Source organism: Poecilia mexicana, unplaced genomic scaffold, assembly GCF_051168715.1.
Source record: "Poecilia mexicana isolate PSO_F unplaced genomic scaffold, ASM5116871v1 scaffold_20, whole genome shotgun sequence".
Lineage (NCBI taxonomy): Eukaryota > Metazoa > Chordata > Actinopteri > Cyprinodontiformes > Poeciliidae > Poecilia > Poecilia mexicana.
The window spans coordinates 613,558-621,329 of record NW_028263389.1 but is presented as its reverse complement, the minus strand read 5'-3'; the positions used below and the strand labels follow the sequence as shown (position 1 = coordinate 621,329).

The 7,772-nt window shown below is 39.2% G+C and overlaps 1 long non-coding RNA gene across 1 annotated transcript; it reads right to left on the bottom strand.

The window, feature by feature from the left end:
• Positions 1 to 245: 245 nt before the first annotated feature.
• LOC106914387 (uncharacterized) lies at positions 246 to 900 on the bottom strand. The gene is made up of 2 exons (XR_001417591.2): positions 571 to 900; positions 246 to 491 (listed from the first exon to the last, which is right to left on the bottom strand). It is a non-coding gene; the product is annotated as an uncharacterized LOC106914387 (long non-coding RNA).
• Between the last annotated feature and the right edge of the window lie 6,872 nt (positions 901 to 7,772).

The window sequence follows — 7,772 nt, the reverse complement described above, 5'->3', positions numbered from 1 at the left end:
ATCAGTAATTTTCCACAGAATTAGTTTACTATAATTTTGTCCCATTCCTCCAGACAGGACTGGTGTAACTGGGGCAGGTTTATAGGCTGCTTTGCCCTTTATTTTTGGTACTGATATTAGGACTTTGTGATGGCCACTTCAGATCGATGACATTGTTAAACTACTTTGTAACCAGTTTGATTGCTTGCTTTTATTATCCATTTGGAAGACCCATGTACACCACAATAAGGATGTAAATACCTGAATTTGAACAAAGTATTTAAAACTCATTTATTCAGTTAATTATAGGATTTAGATAAACTATGAAATCTGACCAAAAATTAGAAAATGTCTAGTAAGGTTCTACAGAGATGACTGTATTCTAGTGTAAAAGGTGAGTTCTAACCAAGAACAGAAGTAACTGGTGAGCTTGCCATCATGAGGAAACGGCATAGATGAAATTTGTTTGTCCAATGCCTCTGTTCAGGGAACAGACTGCTGCAGGCAGCGCACTGAAGAGAACAGGGGAGAAGGCGAGTTCAAGTCCGTGGGATTTCTGAATGATTTACAGGAGTTCAGGTAAGCACTTACAGAAACGGAGATGAGTAACGGCGTTGGCGTGGTGTTGTTGGTCCGAGGGTCCTTTGGTCTGTGGGGTTTACTTTCCCAGTGGTCGAGAGTGGATTGCTTTGAGGAAGAGGTGAACTGAGTCGGATGGAGCGGCAGCGTCGGAGGGCGGACAGGTAGGCAAGTACTCGAAGGCGTCGGAAGAGTGTTGGAACTGCCAGTCAGATCTCTTGGATTGGAGGAGAGTTTCAACTGTCTTTGGAGGTTCTGAAGACTCGGGCAGTGGGGTAACTGCCTGCGACGTCACGAGGAAACAACGAGGAGTCAAAGCCAGATCTGGATTCAGGTTTTACCTGAGGAAAACAGATGTCACAGGAAAGAATTGAAAGTAATTCTTTATCTCTGATACTCGGAGATAACTCGGAGGGGCGAGAGGTACCATCACTGGACAGCACTCCGGCGTTGAAGCGCTGGCGTTCCACCTCTCTTAAAAGCATCAGGTAACGAGGTAATTGGTCCCCGGTGTGAGGATGACGTACTGGAGGAGGACCCTCCACCCGGCCGCCTCAAGGACTCCATCTAGTGGTGAATGGGAATGCACAGCAGCAATACAATTGCAGGGTTTTTTATTATTATTTCATGTCTTGGCTTGGCATTTCAGGAGTTTCGTATGGAAAAGCTTTTTGCGTTAATCCGCAGTTTTTTCTCCATAGGAAGGAAATCTGAAGATGGAACTCTATTTATATGATTAACTTTATACTAGACAAACCTTTTATTATTGAACTCAAAAAAAAATCTGACATATTATACTGTAGTGGTGAGAGCAGCTTTAATGGAGTTAAAATATAGGCTCTGATTTACTGTATATTTTCCACCACAAATGGAGTGTATTTCATAGTTTCACTCTGAATGTCGAAGCTTTAAACTAAATTTCTCAATTGTTACATTTTTTTTATTTTTTAACAAAAATAAACAAAAAAGCAATTGCTTGACCAGGTATACCTGCATACATATGAAGCACCTGCACCTGTTTGGTGTAAAACCAGACAGAAGGATTCAATACAGAGAGATTGCTGTATAAAATCAAACAGATACCAAACAAATTCACATACCAAACAGCGATTCTGCGTACTACAGTCCTTGTTTGAAGCCAGTCATCATGTGGGTGCAAACATATTCGAGGTTGGAGTCTCCCACCCTCAACATGATCTGCAGAGGTGATTACTGGTCCTCATGCCAGAAACGCTTCTCCTAGAATCAGAAGTAGGGATGCTCAACATATTTACACTTCTGTTTGAAGAATATCAGTTCAACACCATTTCTAAAAGTAGAATGGGAGGCAGGTCTTTTGCTTCTCAGGCTCCTCTCATGTCGAACCAGATCCCAGTTGTGGCCTGTGAATCAGACCCCTTGCATACTTTTAAGACTCACAACTTTCCCTTTTGTTAAAACTTAAAGTTAGACTGGCTATAGCAGCAGCTGCCATAATCTTCACTTCTGGAGGACAAACTGACCACATTTTCTCATTTTTTTCTACTCCTCTACAGTTTGCATTATTTGTTGTTATTTCAACTGTTAACTTTGTTTTCTCTCAATTATTTTTCTGTCTATAGAAGTTACACCTGGTCTAGTATTCTGATTGGTTGTGAGGGCATCATCTGACATAGTGCTGTGTCGAGAAAAGTCGAGCTCATCCCACTTCCCCATGCTGGAGATTTTAGTTTAATAATAACAATGAATAAAGTTATCTTTAAAACTGATTACTCAGGTGACATCAAGACCCAACAGTAGAGTCAGACGGTAATAAAAGTAATCTGGTTGTGTGTGTTGTTATAGTGTCCTGCAAACTTTGCTTTAATTCTACTTTTTTCTAATTAATCATAAAAAATCATAGTCAGACAGAAAGAGAGTCATGTAACAGGAAAAGCAGGTTTCTTGGAAAAAGAGGAAGTTTCCAGCCTGCAGTGATTAAAAATAGTTCAGACTGCTCATTTTGGGCATTAAAGGTTTAAAGAATAAAATCTAAACATTTTGAGTAATTGGATAAAACCCAGAGTAAAATACTTGAATTAATAATGATAACTTGTGATTAAACCAATAATTAATATTGGTTTAACCAGTGGTTGATGTTGGTTTGATTATAAGAATATTTACACTTAGTCTTATACTTATGGAAGTATTTAAAGGTGAAAGAAGTAACTGTAACTTTGGTATCAAATAATTAGAATAATGGATTATTCTTGGTTTCTTTTCAGAAATGTCTGTAATAACTCACATCATGATTATAATAAGAGTAACTAATAAGTAATGGTTATTATGAAATTATAAATGAATGCTAAATCAGAGAAACTAAAAAGTTATAAATGTGATTTTGACATTGAACTTGAAATGTGTAAAATGTGTAACTGTAACTAAAGGTCACTGATGTTGTGTTGGAGGTAGATGGTAGGTGAAAAGTCAGGGGAAAAGAGGAACCGAAAGGGGAGCAGAGGTGACCAAGACATTAGGTCATTAGAACAGACATCATGTCTCCAAGATGGTGATGGATATTAGATCATCTGTCCAAGCAGTCAGTACGGAGGAAACAGGTGCAGAATTCAGACAGGGAACTGAAAGTGCAGCTCAGGAGAAATAAAGTTCATCTGTAGTCTGAGGCTAACCAAAGAACAGTTGACGTCAAGTAAAAACGCACGTGAGGAAAGAAAGTGTGTGGCTGCTGATAAGAATAAAAAGACACCAGACAGAAGGTTCGAGGTTCTTCGTTCCGCAGCGTTCGAATTGAGCAGATGGAGATGCAGACCAAAGGGAGGGTTGCTTGCTGATACCCCGGGATGATGAGACCGATCGCTGCACAAGGAAGGAACAAGATCCGTTTACCCACAACCCGGGACTCTGATTCGACTGTGGCCCTGCACTCAACCCAAAGGATTACAACGATGCTGCAGTAGACATGGGGAATAGACAAAGATCTTATGTGGATTAAGAACTGAGTTCGTTGAGGATTCTCACCAGTTCAACTTTGGATTTATTCTGAAAGGATTCTGCCAAGACAAAGGCAGGACTCCATCCATGGACGTTAAAGTTTTCTGCTGCCAAGATCGTCTCTGCATCTGGGTTTGAGTAATACTGCCTCCCCCAAAGCCTCTATTTAGGTTAAGACACAGTGTAGGGTTAGAAGTAGGAGTAATTTCTGATGATTCTTAAAAGTTTTAATTTCTTAATTTTTTATTGAAATGCTGTATGTCCTTTTCCCTTGCTAAAGCTTGCTAATAAAAATACTAAAGTCTAATTCGATGTTGTGGACAATTAAATTAATTGAGTCATTTAAGATTTAATTCTCCTCGTCAATGTAAAATTAGTGTTTGTGGTCCTAAGTATAATCGGTGGCTTCGTACGTTCTTTAGTTCAGATAAATAATGTCCCTGTGACTTATTCCTAGTCGCTAAAATTATCTAAGCCGGAAACTAGTGCACGTTAATAATTAGGGGAAGAACTACCGTTAACAGATGTGGTTCATGGGTTCGGACACCGGCAGGGCTACTCCGATTGTCTGAATCATGGGCAGAAGCGGGCATAACGTCTGGATGTAGGTAGTTAGAGCTTAGACAAATCTTTCCCGCGCCCAGCTTAAACAAAAGTTCTCTAAATTCTTATCTGCGGTAATACCCGGGAATTAGAGTCTTTTCGGACCCTTGAGACGGAGAGCTGGTCAGTAGTCAGTCTGCTAGAGTTGGGAGGAGTTAAGGGCGTGGCTGAATACTGAGAATTAACAGCTGTCATCAACCAATTCTCCCTCTCCTACTGTTAACTTTTTACTTTTCATTAACAGAAAGTAATCCTACATCAGTTCTTCTGGTTTTTTGAGTGTCTCTGCTCTGCACTTCTGCACTTCCAACAGAAGTGGAAGTGGAAGATGGCCTTGATACTGAAAAAGGTTCTGGTTCTGGTTCTGTTGAAGGTTTTCTCCTCTTAAGGAGAGTTTTTCTTCTCCACTCTCGCTACGTGCATGCTTAGTGTGAGAGACTGCTGTAAAGTCACTATATGCTCGTCCAGCAGGAGAGAATGCAAGCCAATGACTGGATGCAACCTGCTGGGTTTCCATATAAAGAGAAACTTTGCTTTGATATTTTTTGTTTTTGACAAAATAATGTACATTTAATGGACAATTAAGAACCTGTTTACCCTAACTATCATGTTTGTTGAGAGGTTCTGATAATGATGCCGAGCAAAGCCCTTCGACAAATATGAAACAGCTGCTGTAACAGAGAAATAAAACATGCTTTTTGCTGTTTTTTTCTTAGAAATCTCAAACTCCCAGTGTTAGAAAGCAGATCGCCTTCACCTTTCTACCACAGTAGAACAACAAGCAGAGAGAAAACACTCAACATTCTCTACCTGCATCCGGAATGGGCAGAATGTGGGATTAAGAGTAGGCATGAGGGGAAATGAGATCAACTGAATGTTTTTCTGAGCTTCATTTTTATAAACAATGCACATTTGAATTAGTGGTCAACCATTTGAGGGCGCTATGACAGGAAAGGTTACCAGAGCAAAACGAACAGGTCTGACTCAGCGCCCCGCTGTATGTGCTACATCCTCAGCAACTGGCTGTCTGCTGAAACTGACTTATGAGTCCAGTTAAGTTTTGGCCACAGTAAATGTCCTGCCGATAGTTTAGCCTTAATATTGCAATTTGTCTTGCCCGTCACTGTGAGGACCTGCGGAAGTGAGTGTTATGTAAAGAAGGCCCAGAGGAGCTTACAAGCCTGGCAAGTGAAAGATGACAGGCAGCATGTCTCTTTCATTCAGGAGAGCAGTTCTGCTCGACTGGCTGCGCCCAGCAGCAGGCAGACACAGTGGCACTTCACCTAAATTAATGGCTGACCCAGTCACTACACAGCAGAGTGAAGAGTTATGGCCAGAGAGCAGTGGCAGGATAGGCAGCAAACATGGCTAACAATGGGGTAGCGGGATGTTTGATGAGGGGAATCAAAGCGGAGGCTAGGAGGTTAAGATGGATGGATTAGCTTTGTTATCAGGGAGGCCATGGAGGCGCAATGCCAGCTGTCCTCACTAGCTTATCTTCACATCCAAATGGCTAATCCAATCACTGACCTCCTCTGTCTCCCTTCTTTATATTCAGTGATGTTTCTAAATGTGTGACTGAGGTGTCAGTTTGGGTGATTTACTGCTCTGGACTACCAGGTGTCTCCTTCCTTTATTTTGAGAGTTTATTCATCAGTCTCTCTAACAAATTGTTTATAATGTGTTTTTTTGTTTGTTTGTTTTTTTTTTGTTTGTTTTTACTTCTACAAATTATAAATTCTCAGTCAAATAAAACTAAATCTTTATTGTTTGCCCATTGCCTGTCAGTTTATTGACCAGACTTTTATTGCATATTTTGTCCTTTTTTTATTTGTTTATTGTTAGTATTATTTATATCAAGTGTCCTACAGGAATAGTTGGGATTTTTCAAAGAGGTAAATATCAGCAAAAACTCTCTTACCTGTGGTAGATAAATGTTATCTCACACTCATTTTGTAGGAGAACAAATCCTTAAATCAGTAGAGTGCTAACATCTGTCCCGTCTTCAGCTAATATTAACCATTTCAAGCTCAACCTAAAATGTTCATGTCCTTCTCAAAACCATGGAGGAGTCCAACAAACAGAGACCTGGACAGAACCTGCCTGACCTTTAGAGGGGGCAGTATTATGTATTCTCCAGGCACAGTGTCATTTATAACACAATATTAACTTCAGTTGTAATAAAAAACAAAATGCTGTATTTATCAAAAATACTTGGCATCATGGCTGTAGGCAACAGGTTAAAATTGGCCTCTGTCTCTGTAAGAACGTCCTACTCCTTCCATCACTCTCCATTAAACACATCATTACAAAGCTTAGGAGAGTTGTAGATCCAATGATGAGCTTAGCAGGTCCACCAGGCGTTTGCTAATTGTTGCTGTCGCTAGTCTGGAGGAGTTAAGTGGGGGAGGTTTTTGGGAGGGGCGCTGGGTGAGGAGCTCAGTTGGAGACTGCAGCTCCAAGGCGGAGCTTTGTGGAAATAGGCGGAGCTTTGTGAGAGCAGGCAATTAGTCACCCCAGAATGGATTGAATGGATTGCAATCCTTTGAGCATAAAGGATTGCTCCTTCATGCATAAAAGACCAAAGCAACAGTCCAGGTGTTTCTTCTTTCTGACGAGGGAACAACATCATATCACAATGTAACGCTCAAAGATGGAAATGGAAAACATGATATAAATCCTTTTAAAAGTTAAGAGTTATAAATAAACCAGTCATAAATTTATTGCAACTCAAAAGAATATCACTACTTTAAAACTGTTTGTGGAAACTTCTGGCTTTATGAATTTTCTGAACATTTTAATATTATATGTTCTAATGTTTGTGTTTGTTTATTTAGTCATTCAGTGATATTAAGATAGATTTCTCTGGGCTCTTCATGTTAATTGTTTTCATCACTACTAAAAAAAGAATGTACACGTCATGTTATGATGAACCCAGTATGGAATAAGTGGTTTTGAGGAAGTCTGTTATCATTTTATGTTGGTTCTTTATTATTTGAAGTAAAGAAGAACCAACATAAAAAGATAACAGACTTAATTAATTAATCAACATGCATGCTTGAATACTGTGCCAGATTTGGCCAAAGAAATTGTTTTTCATTTTTAATACCTGGTAGATTAATGTAATCCATCCATCCAACCAGACCAGTGCTGTGTTTTAATATGTAATGTCATGTTTTCGCTATCTAAACTCAGAAAAAGCATCATAAATAACAAAAATAAAGATTTAAAAACGTCAATCTGTGTATAATTAATGTATAATTGTGTTTTACTTGGTTGCATCCCAATCATTTAGCTGAACCATGTCAATAATTAAAGGTGAGGGGCTGGAATTTAGTAGGAACTCTTACTGTTAAATATAAAGTGAATCACTTGTAGCCAGTTTAAAGTCTAGATTTAATCCATTACATATCTCCTGCTTTAGTTTCTTCCTCTCTGATAATAGGTTAAAATGCTTTAACTAGCTCAGTGCTTCCTCGTTTTGTGAGTTTCTCAGATATCAGCACACATTAGTTCTGTTTGATTAGCTCACAAAAGAATGTTTAAACCAGTTTTCAATGACATGAAAAGAACACGGTGGAACATTTAAATCTCAACTGAAAGGATAATTAATTTTGATGAACCAAGATCTTCATTTTAGA